The sequence below is a fragment of the Palaemon carinicauda genome, chromosome 9 (genome assembly GCF_036898095.1).
Source record: "Palaemon carinicauda isolate YSFRI2023 chromosome 9, ASM3689809v2, whole genome shotgun sequence".
Classification (NCBI taxonomy): Eukaryota; Metazoa; Arthropoda; class Malacostraca; order Decapoda; family Palaemonidae; genus Palaemon; species Palaemon carinicauda.
Genome location: NC_090733.1, coordinates 106,712,243 through 106,736,895, shown reverse-complemented (window position 1 = coordinate 106,736,895; position 24,653 = coordinate 106,712,243).

Here is a 24,653-nt window from a genome sequence, read left to right as displayed (position 1 = left end):
CTGTACTGGCACTCAGGACCCTCCTTCTCCTAACCTTGTTTCTGGCTACACTCCCTCTCACGCTCTCTCTCTCTTTTTCTTTTTCTCTCCCACTGGGTCGGGGGTCTACTACTTCCCTCTGTACTGGCACTCAGTACCCTCCTTCTCCTAACCTTGTTTCTGTCTACACTCCCTCTCACGCTCTCTCTCTCTTTTTCTTTTTCTCTCCCTCTGGGTCGGGGTGTCCTACTTCCCTCTGTACTGGCACTCAGGACCCTCCTTCTCCTAACCTTGTTTCTGGCTACAATCCCTCTCACGCTCTCTCTCTCTTTTTCTTTTTCTCTCCCTCTGGGTCGGGGTCTTCTCCTTCCCTCTGTACTGGCACTCAGGACGCTCCTTCTCCTAACCTTGTTTCTGGCTACACTCCCTCTCATTATCTCTCTCTCTCTTTTTCTCTTTCTCTTCCTCTGGGTCGGGGGTCTCCTCCTTCCCTCTGTACTGGCACTGAGGACCCTCCTTCTCCTAACCTTGTTTCTGGCTACACTCCCTCTCACGCTCTCTCTCTCTCTCTTTTTCTTTTTCTCTTCCTCTGGGTCGGGGGTGTCCTCCTTCCCTCTGTACTGGCACTGAGGACCCTCCTTCTCCTAACCTTGTTTCTGGCTACACTCCCTCTCACGCTCTCTCTCTCTCTTTTTCTTTTTCTCTCCCTCTGGGTCGGGGGTCTCCTCCTTCCCTCTGTACTGGCACTCAGGACCCTCCTTCTCCTAACCTTGTTTCTGTCTACACTCCCTCTCACGCTCTCTCTCTCTTTGTCTTTTTCTCTCCCTCTGGGTCGGGGGTCTCCTACTTCCCTCTGTACTGGCACTCAGGACCCTCCTTCTCCTAACCTTGTTTCTGTCTACACTCCCTCTCACGCTCTCTCTCTCTTTTTCTTTTTCTCTCCCTCTGGGTCGGGGTCTTCTCCTTCCCTCTGTACTGGCAGTCAGGACCCTCCCTCTCCTAACCTTGTATCTGGCTACACTCCCTCTCACGCTCTCTCTCTCTTTTTCTTTTTCTCTCCCTCTGGGTCGGGGGTCTCCTACTTCCCTCTGTACTGGCACTCAGGACCCTCCTTCTCCTAACTTTGTTTCTGTCTACACTCCCTCTCACGCTCTCTCTCTCTTTTTCTCTTTCTCTCCCTCTGGGTCGGGGGTCTCTTCCTTCCCTCTGTACTGGCACTCAGGACCCTCCTTCTCCTAACCTTGTTTCTGGCTACAATCCCTCTCACGCTCTCTCTCTCTTTTTCTTTTTCTCTCCCTCTGGGTCGGGGGTCTCCTCCTTCCCTCTGTACTGGCACTCAGGACCCTCTTTCTCCTAACCATGTATCTGGCTACACTCCCTCTCACGCTCTCTCTCTCTTTTTCTTTTTCTCTCCCTCTGGGTTTGGGGTCTCCTACTTCCCTCTGTACTGGCACTCAGGACCCTCCTTCTCCCAACCTTGTATCTGGCTACACTCCCTCTCACGCTCTCTCTCCCTTTTTCTTTTTCTCTCCCTCTGGGACGGGGGTCTCCTACTTCCCTCTGTACTGGCACTCAGGACCCTCCTTCTCCTAACCTTGTTTCTGGCTACACTCCCTCTCACGCTCTCTCTCTCTCTTTTTCTTTTTCTCTCCCTCTGGGTCGGGGGTCTCCTATTTCCCTCTGTACTGGCACTCAGGACCCTCCTTCTCCTAACCTTGTATCTGGCTACACTCCCTCTCACGCTCTCTCTCTCTTTTTCTTTTTCTCTCCCTCTGGGTCGGGGGTCTCCTACTTCCCTCTGTACTGGCACTGAGGACCCTCCTTCTCCTAACCTTGTTTCTGGCTACACTCCCTCTCACGCTCTCTCTCTAATTTTCTTTTTCTCTCCCTCTGGGTCGGGGTGTCTTACTTCCCTCTGTACTGGCACTCAGGACCCTCCTACTCCTAACCTTGTTTCTGGCTACACTCCCTCTCACGCTCTCTCTCTTCTCTTTCTTTTTCTCTCCCTTTGGGTCGGGGGTCTCCTCCTTCCTTCTGTACTGGCACTTTGGACCCTCGTCCTTCTAACCTTGTCTCTGGCTACACTCCCTCCCAGGCTCTCTCTCTCTCTTTTTCTCTTTCTATTCCTCTGGGTCGGGGGTCTCCTCCTTCCCTCTGTACTGGCACTCAGGACCCTCCTTCTCCTAACCTTGTTTCTGGCTACACTCCCTCTCACGCTCTCTCTCTCTTTTTCTTTTTCTCTCCCTCTGGGTCGGGGGTCTCCTCCTTCCCTCTGTACTGGCACTCAGGACCCTCCTTCTCCTAATCTTGTTTCTGTCTACACTCCCTCTCACGCTCTCTCTCTCTATTTCTTTTTCTCTCCCACTGGGTCGGGGGTCTACTACTTCCCTCTGTACTGGAACTCAGTACCCTCCTTCTCCTAACCTTGTTTCTGTCGACACTCCCTCTCACGCTCTCTCTCTCTTTTTATTTTTCTCTTCCTCTGGGTCGGGGGTGTCCTACTTCCCTCTGTACTGGCACTCAGGACCCTCCTTCTCCTAACCTTGTTTCTGGCTACACTCCCTCTCACGCTCTCTCTCTCTTTTTCTTTTTCTCTCCCTCTGGGTCGGGGGTGTCCTACTTCCCTCTGTACTGGCAATCAGGACCCTCCTTCTCCTAACCTTGTTTCTGGCTACACTCCCTCTCTCGCTCTCTCTCTCTTTTTCTTTTTCTCTCCCTCTGGGTCGGGGTCTTCTCCTTCCCTCTGTACTGGCACTCAGGACCCTCCTTCTCCTAACCTTGTTTCTGACTACACTCCCTCTCACGCTCTTTCTCTCTTTTTCTTTTTCTCTCCCTCTGGGTTGGGGGTCTCCTACTTCCCTCTGTACTAGCACTCAGGACCCTCCTTCTCCTAACCTTGTTTCTGGCTACACTCTCTCTCACGCTCTCTCTCTCTTTTTTTTTTCTCTCCCTCTGGGTCGGGGTCTTCTCCTTCCCTCTGTACTGGCACTCAGGACCCTCCTTCTCCTAACCTTGTTTCTGGCTAAACTCCCTCTCACGCACTCTCTCTCTTTTTCTTTTTCTCTCCCTCCGGGTCGGGGGTGTCCTACTTCCCTCTGTACTGGCACTCAGGACCCTCCTTCTCCTAACCTTGTATCTGGCTACACTCCCTCTCACGCTCTCTCTCTCTTTTTCTTTTTCTCTCCCTCTGGGTCGGGGGTCTCCTCCTTCCCTCTTTACTGGCACTCAGGACCCTCCTTCTCCTAATCTTGTTTCTGGCTACACTCCCTCTCACACTCTCTCTCTCTTTTCTTTTTCTCTCCCTCTGGGTCGGGGTCTCCTCCTTCCCTCTGTACTGGCACTGAGGACCCTCCTTCTCCTAACCTTGTTTCTGGCTACACTCCCTCTCACGCTCTCTCTCTCTCTCTTTTTCTTTTTCTCTCCCTCTGGGTCGGGGGTGTCCTCCTTCCCTCTATACTGGCACTGAGGACCCTCCTTCTCCTAACCTTGTTTCTGGCTACACTCCCTCTCACGCTCTCTCTCTCTCTCTCTTTTTCTTTTTCTCTTCCTCTGGGTCGGGGGTCTCCTCCTTCCCTCTGTACTGGCACTCAGGACCCTCCTTCTCCTAACCTTGTTTCTGGCTAAACTCCCTCTCACGCTCTCTCTCTCTTTTTCTTTTTTTCTCCCTCTGGGTCGGGGGTGTCCTACTTCCCTCTGTACTGGCACTCAGGACCCTCCTTCTCCTAACTTTGTTTCTGGCTACACTCCCTCTCACGCTCTCTCTCTCTTTTTCTTTTTCTCTCACTCTGGGTCGGGGGTCTCCTACTTCCCTCTGTACTGGCACTCAGGACCCTCCTTCTCCTAACCTTGTTTCTGGCTACACTCCCTCTCACGCTCTCTCTCTCTTTTTCTTTTTCTCTCCCTCTGGGTCGGGGTCTTCTCCTTCCCTCTGTACTGGCACTCAGGACCCTCCTTCTCCTAACCTTGTTTCTGGCTACACTCCCTCTCACGCTCTCTCTCTCTTTTTCTTTTTCTCTCCCTCTGGGTCGGGGGTGTCCTACTTCCCTCTGTACTGGCACTCAGGACCCTCCTTCTCCTAACCTTGTATCTGGCTACACTCCCTCTCACGCTCTCTCTCTCTTTTTCTTTTTCTCTCCCTCTGGGTCGGGGGTCTCCTCCTTCCCTCTTTACTGGCACTCAGGACCCTCCTTCTCCTAACCTTGTTTCTGGCTACACTCCCTCTCACGCTCTCTCTCTCTTTTTCTTTTTCTCTCCCTCTGGGTCGGGGGTCTCCTCCTTTCCTCTGTACTGGCACTCAGGACCCTCCTTCTCCTAACCTTGTTTCTGGCTACACTCCCTCTCACGCTCTTTCTCTCTCTCTTTTTCTTTTTCTCTCCCTCTGGGTCGGGGGTGTCCTCCTTCCCTCTGTACTGGCACTGAGGACCCTCCTTCTCCTAACCTTGTTTCTGGCTACACTCCCTCTCACGCTCTCTCTCTCTCTTTTTCTTTTTCTCTTCCTCTGGGTCGGGGGTCTCATACTTCCCTCTGTACTGGCACTCAGGACCCTCCTTCTCCTAACCTTGTTTCTGGCTAAACTCCCTCTCACGCTCTCTCTCTCTTTTTCTTTTTTTCTCCCTCTGGGTCGGGGGTGTCCTACTTCCCTCTGTACTGGCACTTAGGACCCTCCTTCTCCTAACTTTGTTTCTGGCTACACTCCCTCTCACGCTCTCTCTCTCTTTTTCTTTTTCTCTCACTCTGGGTCGGGGGTCTCCTACTTCCCTCTGTACTGGCACTCAGGACCCTCCTTCTCCTAACCTTGTATCTGGCTACACTCCCTCTCACGCTCTCTCTCTCTCTTTCTTTTTCTCTCCCTCTGGGTCGGGGGTCTCCTCCTCCCCTCTGTACTGGCACTCAGGACCCTCCTTCTCCTAACCTTGTATCTGGCTACACTCCCTCTCACGCTCTCTCTCTCTTTTTTCTTTTTCTCTCCCTCTGGGTCGGGGGTCTCTTACTCCCCTCTGTACTGGCACTCAGGACCCTCCTTCAACCTTGTATCTGGCTACACTCCCTCTCACGCTCTCTCTCTCTTTTTCTTTTTCTCTCCCTCTGGGTCGGGGGTCTCCTCCTTCCCTCTCTACTGGCACTCAGGACCCTCCTTCTCCTAACCTTGTTTCTGGCTACACTCCCTCTCATGCTCTCTCTCTCTTTTTCTTTTTCTCTCCCTCTGGGTCGGGGGTGTCCTACTTCCCTCTGTACTAGCACTCGGGACCCTCCTTCTCCTAACCTTTTTTTCTGGCTACACTCCCTCTCACGCTCTCTCTCTCTTTTTCTTTTTCCCTCCCTCTGGGTCGGGGGTGTCCTACTTCCCTCTGTACTAGCACTCGGGACCCTCCTTCTCCTAACCTTGTTTCTGGCTACACTCCCTCTCACGCTCTCTCTCTCTTTTTCTTTTTCTCTCCCTCTGGGTCGGGGGTCTCCTACATCCCTCTTTTCTGGCACTCAGGACCCTCCTTCTCCTAACCTTGTATCTGGCTACACTCCCTCTCACGCTCTCTCTCTCTTTTTCTTTTTCTCTCCCCCTGGGTCGGGGGTCTCCTACTTCCCTCTGTACTGGCACTCAGGACCCTCCTTCTCCTAACCTTGTTTCTGGCTACACTCCCTCTCACGCTCTCTCTCTCTTTTTCTTTTTCTCTCCCTCTGGGTCGGGGTCTTCTCCTTCCCTCTGTACTGGCACTCAGGACCCTCCCTCTCCTAACCTTGTATCTGGCTACACTCCCTCTCACGCTCTCTCTCTCTTTTTCTTTTTCTCTCCCTCTGGGTCGGGGGTCTCCTACTTCCCTCTGTACTGGCACTCAGGACCCTCCTTCTCCTAACCTTGTTTCTGTCTACACTCCCTCTCACGCTCTCTCTCTCTTTTTCTTTTTCTCTCCCTCTGGGTCGGGGGTCTCCTACTTCCCTCTGTACTGGCACTAAGGACCCTCCTTCTCCTAACCTTGTTTCTGGCTACACTCCCTCTCACGCTCCCTCTCTAATTTTCTTTTTCTCTCCCTCTGGGTCGGGGTGTCCTACTTCCCTCTGTAGTGGCACTCAGGACCCTCCTTCTCCTAACCTTGTTTCTGGCTACACTCCGCCTCACGCTCTCTCTCTTCTCTTTCTTTTTCTCTCCCTTTGGGTCGGGGGTCTCCTCCTTCCTTCTGTACTGGCACTCAGGACCCTCGTCATCCTAACCTTGTCTCTGGCTACACTCCCTCCCAGGCTCTCTCTCTCTCTCTTTTTCTCTTTCTCTCCCTCTGGGTCGGGGGTCTCCTCCTTCCCTCTGTACTGGCACTCAGGACGCTCCTTCTCCTAACCTTGTTTCTGGCTACACTCCCTCTCATTATCTCTCTCTCTCTTTTTCTCTTTCTCTTCCTCTGGGTCGGGGGTCTCCTCCTTCCCTCTGTACTGGCACTGAGGACCCTCCTTCTCCTAACCTTGTTTCTGGCTACACTCCCTCTCACGCTCTCTCTCTCTCTCTTTTTCTTTTTCTCTCCCTCTGGGTCGGGGGTCTCCTCCTTCCCTCTGTACTGGCACTCAGGACCCTCCTTCTCCTAACCTTGTTTCTGTCTACACTCCCTCTCACGCTCTCTCTCTCTTTGTCTTTTTCTCTCCCTCTGGGTCGGGGGTCTCCTACTTCCCTCTGTACTGGCACTCAGGACCCTCCTTCTCCTAACCTTGTTTCTGTCTACACTCCCTCTCACGCTCTCTCTCTCTTTTTCTTTTTCTCTCCCTCTGGGTCGGGGTCTTCTCCTTCCCTCTGTACTGGCACTCAGGACCCTCCCTCTCCTAACCTTGTATCTGGCTACACTCCCTCTCACGCTCTCTCTCTCTTTTTCTTTTTCTCTCCCTCTGGGTTGGGGGTCTCCTAGTTCCCTCTGTACTGGCACTCAGGACCCTCCTTCTCCTAACCTTGTTTCTGTCTACACTCCCTCTCACGCTCTCTCTCTCTTTTTCTCTTTCTCTCCCTCTGGGTCGGGGGTCTCCTCCTTCCCTCTGTACTGCCACTCAGGACCCTCCTTCTCCTAACCTTGTTTCTGGCTACAATCCCTCTCACGCTCTCTCTCTCTTTTTCTTTTTCTCTCCCTCTGGGTCGGGGGTCTCCTCCTTCCCTCTGTACTGGCACTCAGGACCCTCTTTCTCCTAACCATGTATCTGGCTACACTCCCTCTCACGCTCTCTCTCTCTTTTTTTTTTCTCTCCCTCTGGGTTGGGGGTCTCCTACTTCCCTCTGTACTGGCACTCAGGACCCTCCTTCTCCCAACCTTGTATCTGGCTACACTCCCTCTCACGCTCTCTCTCCCTTTCTCTTTTTCTCTCCCTCTGGGAAGGGGGTCTCCTACTTCCCTCTGTACTGGCACTCAGGACCCTCCTTCTCCTAACCTTGTTTCTGGCTACACTCCCTCTCACGCTCTCTCTCTCTCTCTTTTTCTTTTTCTCTCCCTCTGGGTCGGGGGTCTACTATTTCCCTCTGTACTGGCACTCAGGACCCTCCTTCTCCTAACCTTGTATCTGGCTACACTCCCTCTCACGCTCTCTCTCTCTCTTTTTCTTTTTCTCTCCCTCTGGGTCGGGGGTCTCCTACTTCCCTCTGTACTGGCACTCAGGACCCTCCTTCTCCTAACCTTGTATCTGGCTACACTCCCTCTCACGCTCTCTCTCTCTTTTTCTTTTTCTCTCCCTCTGGGTCGGGGGTCTCCTACTTCCCTCTGTACTGGCACTCAGGACCCTCCTTCTCCTAACCTTGTTTCTGGCTACACTCCCTCTCACGCTCTCTCTCTAATTTTCTTTTTCTCTCCCTCTGGGTCGGGGTGTCTTACTTCCCTCTGTACTGGCACTCAGGACCCTCCTTCTCCTAACCTTGTTTCTGGCTACACTCCCTCTCACGCTCTCTCTCTTCTCTTTCTTTTTCTCTCCCTTTGGGTCGGGGGTCTCCTCCTTCCTTCTGTACTGGCACTCAGGACCCTCGTCCTTCTAACCTTGTCTCTGGCTACACTCCCTCCCAGGCTCTCTCTCTCTCTTTTTCTCTTTCTCTTCCTCTGGGTCGGGGGTCTCCTCCTTCCCTCTGTACTGGCACTCAGGACCCTCCTTCTCCTAACCTTGTTTCTGGCTACACTCCCTCTCACGCTCTCTCTCTCTTTTTCTTTTTCTCTCCCTCTGGGTCGGGGGTCTCCTCCTTCCCTCTGTACTGGCACTCAGGACCCTCCTTCTCCTAATCTTGTTTCTGTCTACACTCCCTCTCACGCTCTCTCTCTCTATTTCTTTTTCTCTCCCACTGGGTCGGGGGTGTACTACTTCCCTCTGTACTGGAACTCAGTACCCTCCTTCTCCTAACCTTGTTTCTGTCGACACTCCCTCTCACGCTCTCTCTCTCTTTTTATTTTTCTCTCCCTCTGGGTCGGGGGTGTCCTACTTCCCTCTGTACTGGCACTCAGGACCCTCCTTCTCCTAACCTTGTTTCTGGCTACACTCCCTCTCACGCTCTCTCTCTCTTTTTCTTTTTCTCTCCCTCTGGGTCGGGGGTGTCCTACTTCCCTCTGTACTGGCACTCAGGACCCTCCTTCTCCTAACCTTGTTTCTGGCTACACTCCCTCTCTCGCTCTCTCTCTCTTTTTCTTTTTCTCTCCCTCTGGGTCGGGGTCTTCTCCTTCCCTCTGTACTGGCACTCAGGACCCTCCTTCTCCTAACCTTGTTTCTGACTACACTCCCTCTCACGCTCTCTCTCTCTTTTTCTTTTTCTCTCCCTCTGGGTTGGGGGTCTCCTACTTCCCTCTGTACTAGCACTCAGGACCCTCCTTCTCCTAACCTTGTTTCTGGCTACACTCTCTCTCACGCTCTCTCTCTCTTTTTCTTTTTCTCTCCCTCTGGGTCGGGGTCTTCTCCTTCCCTCTGTACTGGCACTCAGGACCCTCCTTCTCCTAACCTTGTTTCTGGCTAAACTCCCTCTCACGCTCTCTCTCTCTTTTTCTTTTTCTCTCCCTCTGGGTCGGGGGTGTCCTACTTCCCTCTGTACTGGCACTCAGGACCCTCCTTCTCCTAACCTTTTATCTGGCTACACTCCCTCTCACGCTCTCTCTCTCTTTTTCTTTTTCTCTCCCTCTGGGTCGGGGGTCTCCTCCTTCCCTCTTTACTGGCACTCAGGACCCTCCTTCTCCTAACCTTGTTTCTGGCTACAATCCCTCTCACACTCTCTCTCTCTTTTTCTTTTTCTCTCCCTCTGGGTCGGGATCTCCTCCTTCCCTCTGTACTGGCACTGAAGACCCTCCTTCTCCTAACCTTGTTTCTGGCTACACTCCCTCTCACGCTCTCTCTCTCTCTCTTTTTCTTTTTCTCTCCCTCTGGGTCGGGGGTGTCCTCCTTCCCTCTATACTGGCACTGAGGACCCTCCTTCTCCTAACCTTGTTTCTGGCTACACTCCCTCTCACGCTCTCTCTCTCTCTTTTTCTTTTTCTCTTCCTCTGGGTCGGGGGTCTCCTCCTTCCCTCTGTACTGGCACTCAGGACCCTCCTTCTCCTAACCTTGTTTCTGGCTAAACTCCCTCTCACGCTCTCTCTCTCTTTTTCTTTTTTTCTCCCTCTGGGTCGGGGTTGTCCTACTTCCCTCTGTACTGGCACTCAGGACCCTCCTTCTCCTAACTTTGTTTCTGGCTACACTCCCTCTCACACTCTCTCTCTCTTTTTCTTTTTCCCTCCCTCTGGGTCGGGGTCTTCTCCTTCCCTCTGTACTGGCACTCAGGACCCTCCTTCTCCTAACCTTGTTTCTGGCTACACTCCCTCTCACGCTCTCTCTCTCTTTTTCTTTTTCTCTCCCTCTGGGTCGGGGGTGTCCTACTTCCCTCTGTACTGGCACTCAGGACCCTCCTTCTCCTAACCTTGTATCTGGCTACACTCCCTCTCACGCTCTCTCTCTCTTTTTCTTTTTCTCTCCCTCTGGGTCGGGGGTCTCCTCCTTCCCTCTTTACTGGCACTCAGGACCCTCCTTCTCCTAACCTTGTTTCTGGCTACACTCCCTCTCACACTCTCTCTCTCTTTTTCTTTTTCTCTCCCTCTGGGTCGGGGGTCTCCTCCTTTCCTCTGTACTGGCACTCAGGACCCTCCTTCTCCTAACCTTGTTTCTGGCTACACTCCCTCTCACGCTCTCTCTCTCTCTCTCTTTTTCTTTTTCTCTCCCTCTGGGTCGGGGGTGTCCTCCTTCCCTCTGTACTGGCACTGAGGACCCTCCTTCTCCTAACCTTGTTTCTGGCTACACTCCCTCTCACGCTCTCTCTCTCTCTTTTTCTTTTTCTCTTCCTCTGGGTCGGGGGTCTCCTACTTCCCTCTGTACTGGCACTCAGGACCCTCCTTCTCCTAACCTTGTTTCTGGCTAAACTCCCTCTCACGCTCTCTCTCTCTTTTTCTTTTTTTCTCCCTCTGGGTCGGGGGTGTCCTACTTCCCTCTGTACTGGCACTTAGGACCCTCCTTCTCCTAACTTTGTTTCTGGCTACACTCCCTCTCACGCTCTCTCTCTCTTTTTCTTTTTCTCTCACTCTGGGTCGGGGGTCTCCTACTTCCCTCTGTACTGGCACTCAGGACCCTCCTTCTCCTAACCTTGTATCTGGCTACACTCCCTCTCACGCTCTCTCTCTCTTTTTTCTTTTTCTCTCCCTCTGGGTCGGGGGTCTCTTACTCCCCTCTGTACTGGCACTCAGGACCCTCCTTCAACCTTGTATCTGGCTACACTCCCTCTCACGCTCTCTCTCTCTTTTTCTTTTTCTCTCCCTCTGGGTCGGGGGTCTCCTCCTTCCCTCTCTACTGGCACTCAGGACCCTCCTTCTCCTAACCTTGTTTCTGGCTAGACTCCCTCTCATGCTCTCTCTCTCTTTTTCTTTTTCTCTCCCTCTGGGTCGGGGGTCTCCTACTTCCCTCTCTACTGGCACTCAGGACCCTCCTTCTCCTAACCTTGTTTCTGGCTACACTCCCTCTCACGCTCTCTCTCTAATTTTCTTTTTCTCTCCCTCTGGGTCGGGGTGTCTTACTTCCCTCTGTACTGGCACTCAGGACCCTCCTTCTCCTAACCTTGTTTCTGGCTACACTCCCTCTCACGCTCTCTCTCTTCTCTTTCTTTTTCTCTCCCTTTGGGTCGGGGGTCTCCTCCTTCCTTCTGTACTGGCACTCAGGACCCTCGTCCTTCTAACCTTGTCTCTGGCTACACTCCCTCCCAGGCTCTCTCTCTCTCTTTTTCTCTTTCTCTTCCTCTGGGTCGGGGGTCTCCTCCTTCCCTCTGTACTGGCACTCAGGACCCTCCTTCTCCTAACCTTGTTTCTGGCTACACTCCCTCTCACGCTCTCTCTCTCTTTTTCTTTTTCTCTCCCTCTGGGTCGGGGGTCTCCTCCTTCCCTCTGTACTGGCACTCAGGACCCTCCTTCTCCTAATCTTGTTTCTGTCTACACTCCCTCTCACGCTCTCTCTCTCTATTTCTTTTTCTCTCTCACTGGGTCGGGGGTCTACTAATTCCCTCTGTACTGGAACTCAGTACCCTCCTTCTCCTAACCTTGTTTCTGTCGACACTCCCTCTCACGCTCTCTCTCTCTTTTTATTTTTCTCTCCCTCTGGGTCGGGGGTGTCCTACTTCCCTCTGTACTGGCACTCAGGACCCTCCTTCTCCTAACCTTGTTTCTGGCTACACTCCCTCTCACGCTCTCTCTCTCTTTTTCTTTTTCTCTCCCTCTGGGTCGGGGGTGTCCTACTTCCCTCTGTACTGGCACTCAGGACCCTCCTTCTCCTAACCTTGTTTCTGGCTACACTCCCTCTCTCGCTCTCTCTCTCTTTTTCTTTTTCTCTCCCTCTGGGTCGGGGTCTTCTCCTTCCCTCTGTACTGGCACTCAGGACCCTCCTTCTCCTAACCTTGTTTCTGACTACACTCCCTCTCACGCTCTCTCTCTCTTTTTCTTTTTCTCTCCCTCTGGGTTGGGGGTCTCCTACTTCCCTCTGTACTGGCACTCAGGACCCTCCTTCTCCTAACCTTGTTTCTGGCTACACTCTCTCTCACGCTCTCTCTCTCTTTTTCTTTTTCTCTCCCTCTGGGTCGGGGTCTTCTCCTTCCCTCTGTACTGGCACTCAGGACCCTCCTTCTCCTAACCTTGTTTCTGGCTAAACTCCCTCTCACGCTCTCTCTCTCTTTTTCTTTTTCTCTCCCTCTGGGTCGGGGGTGTCCTACTTCCTTCTGTACTGGCACTCAGGACCCTCCTTCTCCTAACCTTGTATCTGGCTACACTCCCTCTCACGCTCTCTCTCTCTTTTTCTTTTTCTCTCCCTCTGGGTCGGGGATCTCCTCCTTCCCTCTTTACTGGCACTCAGGACCCTCCTTCTCCTAACCTTGTTTCTGGCTACACTCCCTCTCACACTCTCTCTCTCTTTTTCTTTTTCTCTCCCTCTGGGTCGGGGTCTCCTCCTTCCCTCTGTACTGGCACTGAGGACCCTCCTTCTCCTAACCTTGTTTCTGGCTACACTCCCTCTCACGCTCTCTCTCTCTCTCTTTTTCTTTTTCTCTCCCTCTGGGTCGGGGGTGTCCTCCTTCCCTCTATACTGGCACTGAGGACCCTCCTTCTCCTAACCTTGTTTCTGGCTACACTCCCTCTCACGCTCTCTCTCTCTCTTTTTCTTTTTCTCTTCCTCTGGGTCGGGGGTCTCCTCCTTCCCTCTGTACTGGCACTCAGGACCCTCCTTCTCCTAACCTTGTTTCTGGCTAAACTCCCTCTCACGCTCTCTCTCTCTTTTTCTTTTTTTCTCCCTCTGGGTCGGGGGTGTCCTACTTCCCTCTGTACTGGCACTCAGTACCCTCCTTCTCCTAACTTTGTTTCTGGCTACACTCCCTCTCACGCTCTCTCTCTCTTTTTCTTTTTCTCTCACTCTGGGTCGGGGGTCTCCTACTTCCCTCTGTACTGGCACTCAGGACCCTCCTTCTCCTAACCTTGTTTCTGGCTACACTCCCTCTCACGCTCTCTCTCTCTTTTTCTTTTTCTCTCCCTCTGGGTCGGGGTCTTCTCCTTCCCTCTGTACTGGCACTCAGGACCCTCCTTCTCCTAACCTTGTTTCTGGCTACACTCCCTCTCACGCTCTCTCTCTCTTTTTCTTTTTCTCTCCCTCTGGGTCGGGGGTGTCCTACTTCCCTCTGTACTGGCACTCAGGACCCTCCTTCTCCTAACCTTGTATCTGGCTACACTCCCTCTCAAGCTCTCTCTCTCTCTCTCTTTTTCTTTTTCTCTCCCTCTGGGTCGGGGGTCTCCTCCTTCCCTCTTTACTGGCACTCAGGACCCTCCTTCTCCTAACCTTGTTTCTGGCTACACTCCCTCTCACGCTCTCTCTCTCTTTTTCTTTTTCTCTCCCTCTGGGTCGGGGGTCTCCTCCTTTCCTCTGTACTGGCACTCAGGACCCTCCTTCTCCTAACCTTGTTTCTGGCTACACTCCCTCTCACGCTCTCTCTCTCTCTCTTTTTCTTTTTCTCTCCCTCTGGGTCGGGGGTGTCCTCCTTCCCTCTGTACTGGCACTGAGGACCCTCCTTCTCCTAACCTTGTTTCTGGCTACACTCCCTCTCACGCTCTCTCTCTCTCTTTTTCTTTTTCTCTTCCTCTGGGTCGGGGGTCTCCTACTTCCCTCTGTACTGGCACTCAGGACCCTCCTTCTCCTAACCTTGTTTCTGGCTAAACTCCCTCTCACGCTCTCTCTCTCTCTTTCTTTTTCTCTCCCTCTGGGTCGGGGGTCTCCTCCTTCCCTCTGTACTGGCACTCAGGACCCTCCTTCTCCTAACCTTGTATCTGGCTACACTCCCTCTCACGCTCTCTCTCTCTTTTTCTTTTTCTCTCCCTCTGGGTCGGGGGTCTCTTACTCCCCTCTGTACTGGCACTCAGGACCCTCCTTCAACCTTGTATCTGGCTACACTCCCTCTCACGCTCTCTCTCTCTTTTTCTTTTTCTCTCCCTCTGGGTCGGGGGTCTCCTCCTTCCCTCTCTACTGGCACTCAGGACCCACCTTCTCCTAACCTTGTTTCTGGCTACACTCCCTCTCATGCTCTCTCTCTCTTTTTCTTTTTCTCTCCCTCTGGGTCGGGGGTGTCCTACTTCCCTCTGTACTAGCACTCGGGACCCTCCTTCTCCTAACCTTGTTTCTGGCTACACTCCCTCTCACGCTCTCTCTTTCTTTTTCTTTTTCTCCCCCTCTGGGTCGGGGTCTCCTCCTTCCCTTTGTACTGGCACTCAGGACCCTCCTTCTCCTAACCTTGTTTCTGGCTACACTCCCTCTCACGCTCTCTCTCTCTTTTTCTTTTTCTCTCCCTCTGGGTCGGGGGTCTCCTACTTCCCTCTGTACTGACACTCAGGACCCTCCTTCTCCTAACCTTGTTTCTGGCTACACTCCCTCTCACGCTCTCTCTCTCTCTTTCTTTTTCTCCTACTTCCCTCTGTACTGGCACTCAGGACCCTCCTTCTCCTAACCTTGTTTCTGGCTACACTCCCTCTCACGCTCTCTCTCTCTTTTTCTTTTTCTCTCCCTCTGGGTCGGGGTCTCCTCCTTCCCTCTGTACTGGCACTCAGGACCCTCCTCCTCCTAACCTTGTTTCTGGCTACACTCCTTCTCACGCTCTCTCTCTCTTTTTCTTTTTCTCTCCCTCTGGGTCGGGGGTCTCCTACTTCCCTCTGTACTGACACTCAGGACCCTCCTTCTCCTAACCTTGTTTCTGGCTACACTCCCTCTCACGCTCTCTCTCTCTCTTTCTTTTTCTCCTACTTCCCTCTGTACTGGCACTCAGGACCCTCCTTCTCCTAACCTTGTTTCTGGCTACACTCCCTCTCACGCTCTCTCTCTCTTTTTCTTCGTCTCTCCCTCTGGGTCGGGGTCTTCTCCTTCCCTCTGTACTGGCACTCAGGAACCTCCTTCTCCTAACCTTGTTTCTGGCTACACTCCTTCTCACGCTCTCTCTCTCTTTTTGTTTTTCTCTCCCTCTGGGTCGGGGGTCTCCTACTTCCCTCTGTACTGGCACTCAGGACCCTCCTTCTCCTAACCTTGTATCTGGCTACACTCCCTCTCACGCTCTCTCTCTCTTTTTCTTTTTCTCTCCCTCTGGGTCGGGGGTGTCCTACTTCCCTCTGTACTGGCACTCAGACCCTCCTTCTCCTAACCTTGTTTCTGGCTACACTCCCTCTCACGCTCTCTCTCTCTTTTCTTTTTCTCTCCTCTGGGTCGGGGGTCTCCTACTTCCCTCTGTACTGGCACTCAGGACCCTCCTTCTCCTAACCTTGTTTCTGGCTACACTCCCTCTCACGCTCTCTCTCTCTTTTTCTTTTTCTCTCCCTCTGGGTCGGGGTCTTCTCCTTCCCTCTGTACTGGCACTCAGGACCCTCCTTCTCCTAACCTTGTTTCTGGCTACACTCCCTCTCACGCTCTCTCTCTCTTTTTCTTTTTCTCTCCCTCTGGGTCGGGGGTCTCCTACTTCCCTCTGTACTGGCACTCAGGACCCTCCTTCTCCTAACCTTGTTTCTGGCTACACTCCCTCTCAGCTCTCTCTCTCTCTCTTTTTCTTTTTCTCTCCCTCTGGGTCGGGGGTCTCCTCCTTCCCTCTTGTACTGGCACTCAGGACCCTCCTTCTCCTAACCTTGTTTCTGGCTACACTCCCTCTCACGCTCTCTCTCTCTTTTTCTTTTTCTCTCCCTCTGGGTCGGGGGTCTCCTACTTCCCTCTGTACTGGCACTCAGGACCCTCCTTCTCCTAACCTTGTTTCTGGCTACACTCCCTCTCACGCTCTCTCTCTCTTTTTCTTTTTCTCTCCCTCTGGGTCGGGGGTGTCCTCCTTCCCTCTGTACTGGCACTCAGGACCCTCCTTCTCCTAACCTTGTTTCTGGCTACACTCCCTCTCACGCTCTCTCTCTCTCTTTTTCTTTTTCTCTTCCCTCTGGGTCGGGGGTCTCCTACTTCCCTCTGTACTGGCACTCAGGACCCTCCTTCTCCTAACCTTGTTTCTGGCTACACTCCCTCTCACGCTCTCTCTCTCTCTTTCTTTTTCTCTCCCTCTGGGTCGGGGGTCTCCTACTTCCCTCTGTACTGGCACTCAGGACCCTCCTTCTCCTAACCTTGTATCTGGCTACACTCCCTCTCACGCTCTCTCTCTCTTTTTCTTTTTCTCTCCCTCTGGGTCGGGGGTCTCTTACTCCCCTCTGTACTGGCACTCAGGACCCTCCTTCCTAACCTTGTTCTGGCTACACTCCCTCTCACGCTCTCTCTCTCTTTTTCTTTTTCTCTCCCTCTGGGTCGGGGGTCTCCTCCTTCCCTCTCTACTGGCACTCAGGACCCTCCTTCTCCTAACCTTGTTTCTGGCTACACTCCCTCTCACGCTCTCTCTCTCTTTTTCTTTTTCTCTCCCTCTGGGTCGGGGGTGTCCTACTTCCCTCTGTACTGGCACTCGGGACCCTCCTTCTCCTAACCTTGTTTCTGGCTACACTCCCTCTCACGCTCTCTCTTTCTTTTTCTTTTTCTCCCCCTCTGGGTCGGGGTCTCCTCCTTCCCTCTGTACTGGCACTCAGGACCCTCCTTCTCCTAACCTTGTTTCTGGCTACACTCCCTCTCACGCTCTCTCTCTCTTTTTCTTTTTCTCTCCCTCTGGGTCGGGGGTCTCCTACTTCCCTCTGTACTGGCACTCAGGACCCTCCTTCTCCTAACCTTGTTTCTGGCTACACTCCCTCTCACGCTCTCTCTCTCTTTTTCTTTCTTTTTCTCCTACTTCCCTCTGTACTGGCACTCAGGACCCTCCTTCTCCTAACCTTGTTTCTGGCTACACTCCCTCTCACGCTCTCTCTCTCTTTTTCTTTTTCTCTCCCTCTGGGTCGGGGTCTCCTCCTTCCCTCTGTACTGGCACTCAGGACCCTCCTTCTCCTAACCTTGTTTCTGGCTACACTCCCTCTCACGCTCTCTCTCTCTTTTTCTTTTTCTCTCCCTCTGGGTCGGGGGTCTCCTACTTCCCTCTGTACTGGCACTCAGGACCCTCCTTCTCCTAACCTTGTTTCTGGCTACACTCCCTCTCACGCTCTCTCTCTCTTTTTCTTTCTCTTTTCTCCTACTTCCCTCTGTACTGGCACTCAGGACCCTCCTTCTCCTAACCTTGTTTCTGGCTACACTCCCTCTCACGCTCTCTCTCTCTTTTTCTTCGTCTCTCCCTCTGGGTCGGGGTCTCTCCTTCCCTCTGTACTGGCACTCAGGACCCTCCTTCTCCTAACCTTGTTTCTGGCTACACTCCCTCTCACGCTCTCTCTCTCTTTTTCTTTTTCTCTCCCTCTGGGTCGGGGGTCTCCTACTTCCCTCTGTACTGGCACTCAGGACCCTCCTTCTCCTAACCTTGTATCTGGCTACACTCCCTCTCACGCTCTCTCTCTCTTTTTCTTTTTCTCTCCCTCTGGGTCGGGGGTCTCCTACTTCCCTCTGTACTGGCACTCAGGACCCTCCTTCTCCTAACCTTGTTTCTGGCTACACTCCCTCTCACGCTCTCTCTCTCTTTTTCTTTTTCTCTCCCTCTGGGTCGGGGGTCTACTACTTCCCTCTTACTGGCACTCAGGACCCTCCTTCTCCTAACCTTGTTTCTGGCTACACTCCCTCTCACGCTCTCTCTCTCTTTTTCTTTTTCTCTCCCTCTGGGTCGGGGGTCTCCTACTTCCCTCTGTACTGGCACTCAGGACCCTCCTTCTCCTAACCTTGTTTCTGGCTACACTCCCTCTCACGCTCTCTCTCTCTTTTTCTTTTTCTCTCCCTCTGGGTCGGGGGTCTCCTACTTCCCTCTGTACTGGCACTCAGGACCCTCCTTCTCCTAACCTTGTTTCTGGCTACACTCCCTCTCACGCTCTCTCTCTCTCTTTTTCTTTTTCTCTCCCACTGGGTCGAGGGTCTACTACTTCCCTCTGTACTGGCACTCAGGACCCTCCTTCTCCTAACCTTGTTTCTGGCTACACTCCCTCTCACGCTCTCTCTCTCTTTTTCTTTTTCTCTCCCTCTGGGTCGGGGTCTCTCCTTCCCTCTGTACTGGCACTCAGGACCCTCCTTCTCCTAACCTTGTTTCTGGCTACACTCCCTCTCACGCTCTCTCTCTCTCTTTCTTTTTCTCTCCCTCTGGGTCGGGGGTCTCCTACTTCCCTCTGTACTGGCACTCAGGACCCTCCTTCTCCTAACCTTGTTTCTGGCTACACTCCCTCTCACGCTCTCTCTCTCTCTTTTTCTTTTTCTCTCCCTCTGGGTGGGGTCTCCTACTTCCCTCTGTACTGGCACTCAGGACCCTCCTTCTCCTAACCTTGTTTCTGGCTACACTCCCTCTCACGCTCTCTCTCTCTTTTTCTTTTTCTCTCCCCCTGGGTCGGGGGTCTCCTACTTCCCTCTGTACTGCACTCAGGACCCTCCTTCTCCTAACCTTGTTTCTGCTACACTCCCTCTCACGCTCTCTCTCTCTTTTTCTTTTTCTCTCCCTCTGGGTCGGGGTCTCCTCCTTCCCTCTGTACTGGCACTCAGGACCCTCCCTCTCCTAACCTTGTTTCTGGCTACACTCCCTCTCACGCTCTCTCTCTCTTTTTCTTTTTCTCTCCCTCTGGGTCGGGGGTCTCCTCCTTCCCTCTGTACTGGCACTCAGGACCCTCCTTCTCCTAACCTTGTTTCTGGCTACACTCCCTCTCACGCTCTCTCTCTCTTTTTCTTTTTCTCTCCCTCTGGGTCGGGGGTCTCCTCTTCCCTCTGTACTGGCACTCAGGACCCTCCTTCTCCTAACCTTGTTTCTGGCTACACTCCCTCTCACGCTCTCTCTCTCTTTTTTTTTTCTTCCCTCTGGGTCGGGGTGTCCTACTTCCCTCTGTACTGGCACTCAGGACCCTCCTTCTCCTAACCTTGTTTCTGGCTACACTCCCTCTCACGCTCTCTCTTTCTTTTTCTTTTTCTCTCCCTCTGGGTCGGGGTCTCCTACTTCCCTTTGTACTGGCACTCAGGACCCTCCTTCTCCTAACCTTGTTTCTGGCTACACTCCTTCTCACGCTCTCTCTCTCTTTTTCTTTTTCTCTCCCTCTGGGTCGGGGGTCTCCTACTTCCCTCTGTACTGGCACTCAGGACCCTCCTTCTCCTAACCTTGTTTCTGGCTACACTCCCTCTCACGCTCTCTCTCTCTCTTTCTTCTTTCTCCTACTTCCCTCTGTACTGGCACTCAGGACCCTCCTTCTCCTAACCTTGTTTCTGGCTACACTCCCTCTCACGCTCTCTCTCTCTTTTTCTTTTCGTCTCTCCCTCTGGGTCGGGGTCTCCTCCTTCCCTCTGTACTGGCACTCAGGACCCTCCTTCTCCTAACCTTGTTTCTGGCTACACTCCCTCTCACGCTCTCTCTCTCTTTTTCTTTTTCTCTCCCTCTGGGTCGGGGGTCTCCTACTTCCCTCTGTACTGGCACTCAGGACCCTCCTTCTCCTAACCTTGTTCTGGCTACACTCCCTCTCACGCTCTCTCTCTCTTTTTCTTTTTCTCTCCCTCTGGGTCGGGGGTCTCCTACTTCCCTCTGTACTGGCACTCAGGACCCTCCTTCTCCTAACCTTGTTTCTGGCTACACTCCCTCTCACGCTCTCTCTCTCTTTTTCTTTTTCTCTCCCTCTGGGTCGGGGGTCTCCTACTTCCCTCTGTACTGGCACTCAGGACCCTCCTTCTCCTAACCTTGTTTCTGCTACACTCCCTCTCACGCTCTCTCTCTCTTTTTCTTTTTCTCTCCCTCTGGGTCGGGGGTCTCCTCCTTCCCTCTGTACTGGCACTCAGGACCCTCCCTCTCCTAACCTTGTTTCTGGCTACACTCCCTCTCACGCTCTCTCTCTCTTTTTCTTTTTCTCTCCCTCTGGGTCGGGGTCTCCTCCTTCTCTCTGTACTGGCACTCAGGACCCTCCTTCTCCTAACCTTGTTTCTGGCTACACTCCCTCTCAAGCTCTCTCTCTCTTTTTCTCTTTCTCTCCCTCTGGGTCGGGGGTCTCCTCCTTCCCTCTGTACTGGCACTCAGGACCCTCCTTCTCCTAACCTTGTTTCTGGCTACACTCCCTCTCACGCTCTCTCTTTTTTTTTCTTTTTCTCTCCCTCTGGGTCGGGGTCTCCTCCTTCTCTCTGTACTGGCACTCAGGACCCTCTTTCTCCTAACCTTGTTTCTGGCTACACTCCCTCTCACGCTCTCTCTCTCTTTTCTTTTTCTCTCCCTCTGGGTCGGGGGTGTCCTACTTCCCTCTGTACTGGCACTCAGGACCCTCCTTCTCCTAACCATGTTTCTGGCTACACTCCTTCTCACGCTCTCTCTCTCTTTTTCTTTTTCTCTCCCTCTGGGTCAGGGGTCTCCTACTTCCCTTTGTACTGGCACTCAGGACCCTCCTCATCCTAACCTTCTTTCTGGCTACACTCCCTCTCACGCTCTCTCTCTCTCTCTCTCTCTCTTTTTCTCTTTCTCTCCCTCTGGGTCGGGGGTCTCCTCCTTCCCTCTGTACTGGCACTCAGGACCCTCCTTCTCCTAACCTTGATTCTGGCTACACTCCTTCTCACGCTCTCTCATTCTTTTTCTTTTTCTCTCCCTCTGGGTCGGGGTCTCCTCCTTCCCTCTGTACTGGCACTCAGGACCCTCCTTCTCCTAACCTTGTTTCTGGCTACACTCCCTCTCACGCTCTCTCTCTCTTTTTCTTTTTCTCTCCCTCTGGGTCGGGGGTCTCCTACTTCCCTCTGTACTGGCACTCAGGACCCTCCTTCTCCTAACCTTTTTCTGGCTACACTCCCTCTCACGCTCTCTCTCTCTTTTTCTTTTTCTCTCCCTCTGGGTCGGGGGTCTCCTACTTCCCTCTGTACTGGCACTCAGGACCCTCCTTCTCCTAACCTTGTTTCTGGCTACACTCCCTCTCACGCTCTCTCTCTCTTTTTCTTTTTCTCTCCCTCTGGGTCGGGGGTCTCCTACTTCCCTCTGTACTGGCACTCAGGACCCTCCTTCTCCTAACCTTGTTTCTGGCTACACTCCCTCTCACGCTCTCTCTCTCTTTTTCTTTTTCTCTCCCTCTGGGTCGGGGTCTCCTCCTTCCCTCTGTACTGGCACTCAGGACCCTCCTTCTCCTAACCTTGTTTCTGGCTACACTCCCTCTCACGCTCTCTCTCTCTTTTTCTTTTTCTCTCCCTCTGGGTCGGGGTCTCCTCCTTCTCTCTGTACTGGCACTCAGGACCCTCCTTCTCCTAACCTTGTTTCTGGCTACACTCCCTCTCAAGCTCTCTCTCTCTTTTTCTCTTTCTCTCCCTCTGGGTCGGGGGTCTCCTCCTTCCCTCTGTACTGGCACTCAGGACCCTCCTTCTCCTAACCTTGTTTCTGGCTACACTCCCTCTCACGCTCTCTCTTTTTTTTTCTTTTTCTCTCCCTCTGGGTCGGGGTCTCCTCCTTCTCTCTGTACTGGCACTCAGGACCCTCTTTCTCCTAACCTTGTTTCTGGCTACACTCCCTCTCACGCTTCTCTCTCTTTTTCTTTTTCTCTCCCTCTGGGTCGGGGGTGTCCTACTTCCCTCTGTACTGGCACTCAGGACCCTCCTTCTCCTAACCATGTTTCTGGCTACACTCCCTCTCACGCTCTCTCTCTCTTTTTCTTTTTCTCTCCCTCTGGGTCAGGGGTCTCCTACTTCCCTTTGTACTGGCACTCAGGACCCTCCTCATCCTAACCTTCTTTCTGGCTACACTCCCTCTCACGCTCTCTCTCTCTCTCTCTCTCTTTTTCTCTTTCTCTCCCTCTGGGTCGGGGGTCTCCTCCTTCCCTCTGTACTGGCACTCAGGACCCTCCTTCTCCTAACCTTGATTCTGGCTACACTCCTTCTCACGCTCTCTCATTCTTTTTCTTTTTCTCTCCCTCTGGGTCGGGGTCTCCTCCTTCCCTCTGTACTGGCACTCAGGACCCTCCTTCTCCTAACCTTGTTTCTGGCTACACTCCCTCTCACGCTCTCTCTCTCTTTTTCTTTTTCTCTCCCTCTGGGTCGGGGTCTCCTACTTCCCTCTGTACTGGCACTCAGGACCCTCCTTCTCCTAACCTTGTTTCTGGCTACACTCCCTCTCACGCTCTCTCTCTCTTTTTCTTTTTCTCTCCCTCTGGGTCGGGGGTCTCCTACATCCCTCTTTACTGGCACTCAGGACCCTCCTTCTCCTAACCTTGTATCTGGCTACACTCCCTCTCACGCTCTCTCTCTCTTTTTCTTTTTCTCTCCCTCTGGGTCGGGGGTCTCCTACTTCCCTCTGTACTGGCACTCAGGACCCTCCTTCTCCTAACCTTGTTTCTGGCTACACTCCCTCTCACGCTCTCTCTCTCTTTTTCTTTTTCTCTCCCTCTGGGTCGGGGGTCTCCTACTTCCCTCTGTACTGGCACTCAGGACCCTCCTTCTCCTAACCTTGTTTCTGGCTACACTCCCTCTCACGCTCTCTCTCTCTTTTTCTTTTTCTCTCCCTCTGGGTCGGGGGTCTCCTCCTTCCCTCTGTACTGGCACTCAGGACCCTCCTTCTCCTAACCTTGTTTCTGGCTACACTCCCTCTCACGCTCTCTCTCTCTTTTTCTTTTTCTCTCCCTCTGGGTCGGGGGTCTCCTCCTTCTCTCTGTACTGGCACTCAGGACCCTCTTCTCCTAACCTTGTTTCTGGCTACACTCCCTCTCACGCTCTCTCTCTCTTTTTCTTTTTCTCTCCCTCTGGGTCGGGGTCTCCTCCTTCCCTCTGTACTGGCACTCAGGACCCTCCTTCTCCTAACCTTGTTTCTGGCTACACTCCCTCTCACGCTCTCTCTCTCTTTTTCTTTTTCTCTCCCTCTGGGTCGGGGGTCTCCTACTTCCCTCTGTACTGGCACTCAGGACCCTCCTTCTCCTAACCTTGTTTCTGGCTACACTCCCTCTCACGCTCTCTCTCTCTTTTTCTTTTTCTCTCCCTCTGGGTCGGGGGTCTCCTACTTCCCTCTGTACTGGCACTCAGGACCCTCCTTCTCCTAACCTTGTTTCTGGCTACACTCCCTCTCACGCTCTCTCTCTCTTTTTCTTTTTCTCTCCCTCTGGGTCGGGGTCTCCTCCTTCCCTCTGTACTGGCACTCAGGACCCTCCTTCTCCTAACCTTGTTTCTGGCTACACTCCCTCTCACGCTCTCTCTCTCTTTTTCTTTTCTCTCCCTCTGGGTCGGGGTCTCCTCCTTCCCTCTGTACTGGCACTCAGGACCCTCCTTCTCCTAACCTTTTTCTGGCTACACTCCCTCTCACGCTCTCTCTCTCTTTTTCTTTTTCTCTCCCTCTGGGTCGGGGTCTCCTACTTCCCTCTGTACTGGCACTCAGGACCCTCCTTCTCCTAACCTTGTTTCTGGCTACACTCCCTCTCACGCTCTCTCTCTCTTTTTCTTTTTCTCTCCCTCTGGGTCGGGGGTCTCCTACATCCCTCTTTACTGGCACTCAGGACCCTCCTTCTCCTAACCTTGTATCTGGCTACACTCCCTCTCACGCTCTCTCTCTCTTTTTCTTTTTCTCTCCCTCTGGGTCGGGGGTCTCCTACTTCCCTCTGTACTGGCACTCAGGACCCTCCTTCTCCTAACCTTGTTTCTGGCTACACTCCCTCTCACGCTCTCTCTCTCTTTTTCTTTTTCTCTCCCTCTGGGTCGGGGTCTCCTACTTCCCTCTGTACTGGCACTCAGGACCCTCCTTCTCCTAACCTTGTTTCTGGCTACACTCCCTCTCACGCTCTCTCTCTCTTTTTCTTTTTCTCTCCCTCTGGGTGGGGTCTCCTACTTCCCTCTGTACTGGCACTCAGGACCCTCCTTCTCCTAACCTTGTTTCTGGCTACACTCCCTCTCACGCTCTCTCTCTCTTTTTCTTTTTCTCTCCCTCTGGGTCGGGGGTCTCCTACTTCCCTCTGTACTGGCACTCAGGACCTCTCCTTCTCCTAACCTTGTTTCTGGCTACACTCCCTCTCACGCTCTCTCTCTCTTTTTCTTTTTCTCTCCCTCTGGGTCGGGGGTCTCCTCCTTCCCTCTGTACTGGCACTGAGGACCCTCCTTCTCCTAACCTTGTTTCTGGCTACACTCCCTCTCACGCTCTCTCTCTCTCTTTTTCTTTTTCTCTCCCTCTGGGTCGGGGGTCTCCTACTTCCCTCTGTACTGGCACTCAGGACCCTCCTTCTCCTAACCTTGTTTCTGGCTACACTCCCTCTCACGCTCTCTCTCTCTCTTTTTCTTTTTCTCTCCCTCTGGGTCGGGGGTCTCCTACTTCCCTCTGTACTGGCACTCAGGACCCTCCTTCTCCTAACCTTGTTTCTGGCTACACTCCCTCTCACGCTCTCTCTCTCTTTTTCTTTTTCTCTCCCTCTGGGTCGGGGTGTCCTACTTCCCTCTGTACTGGCACTCAGGACCCTCCTTCTCCTAACCTTGTTTCTGGCTACACTCCCTCTCACGCTCTCTCTCTCTTTTTCTTTTTCTCCCCTCTGGGTCGGGGTCTCCTCCTTCCCTCTGTACTGGCACTCAGGACCCTCCTTCTCCTAACCTTGTTTCTGGCTACACTCCCTCTCACGCTCTCTCTCTCTTTTTCTTTTTCTCTCCCTCTGGGTCGGGGGTCTCCTACTTCCCTCTGTACTGCACTCAGGACCCTCCTTCTCCTAACCTTGTTTCTGGCTACA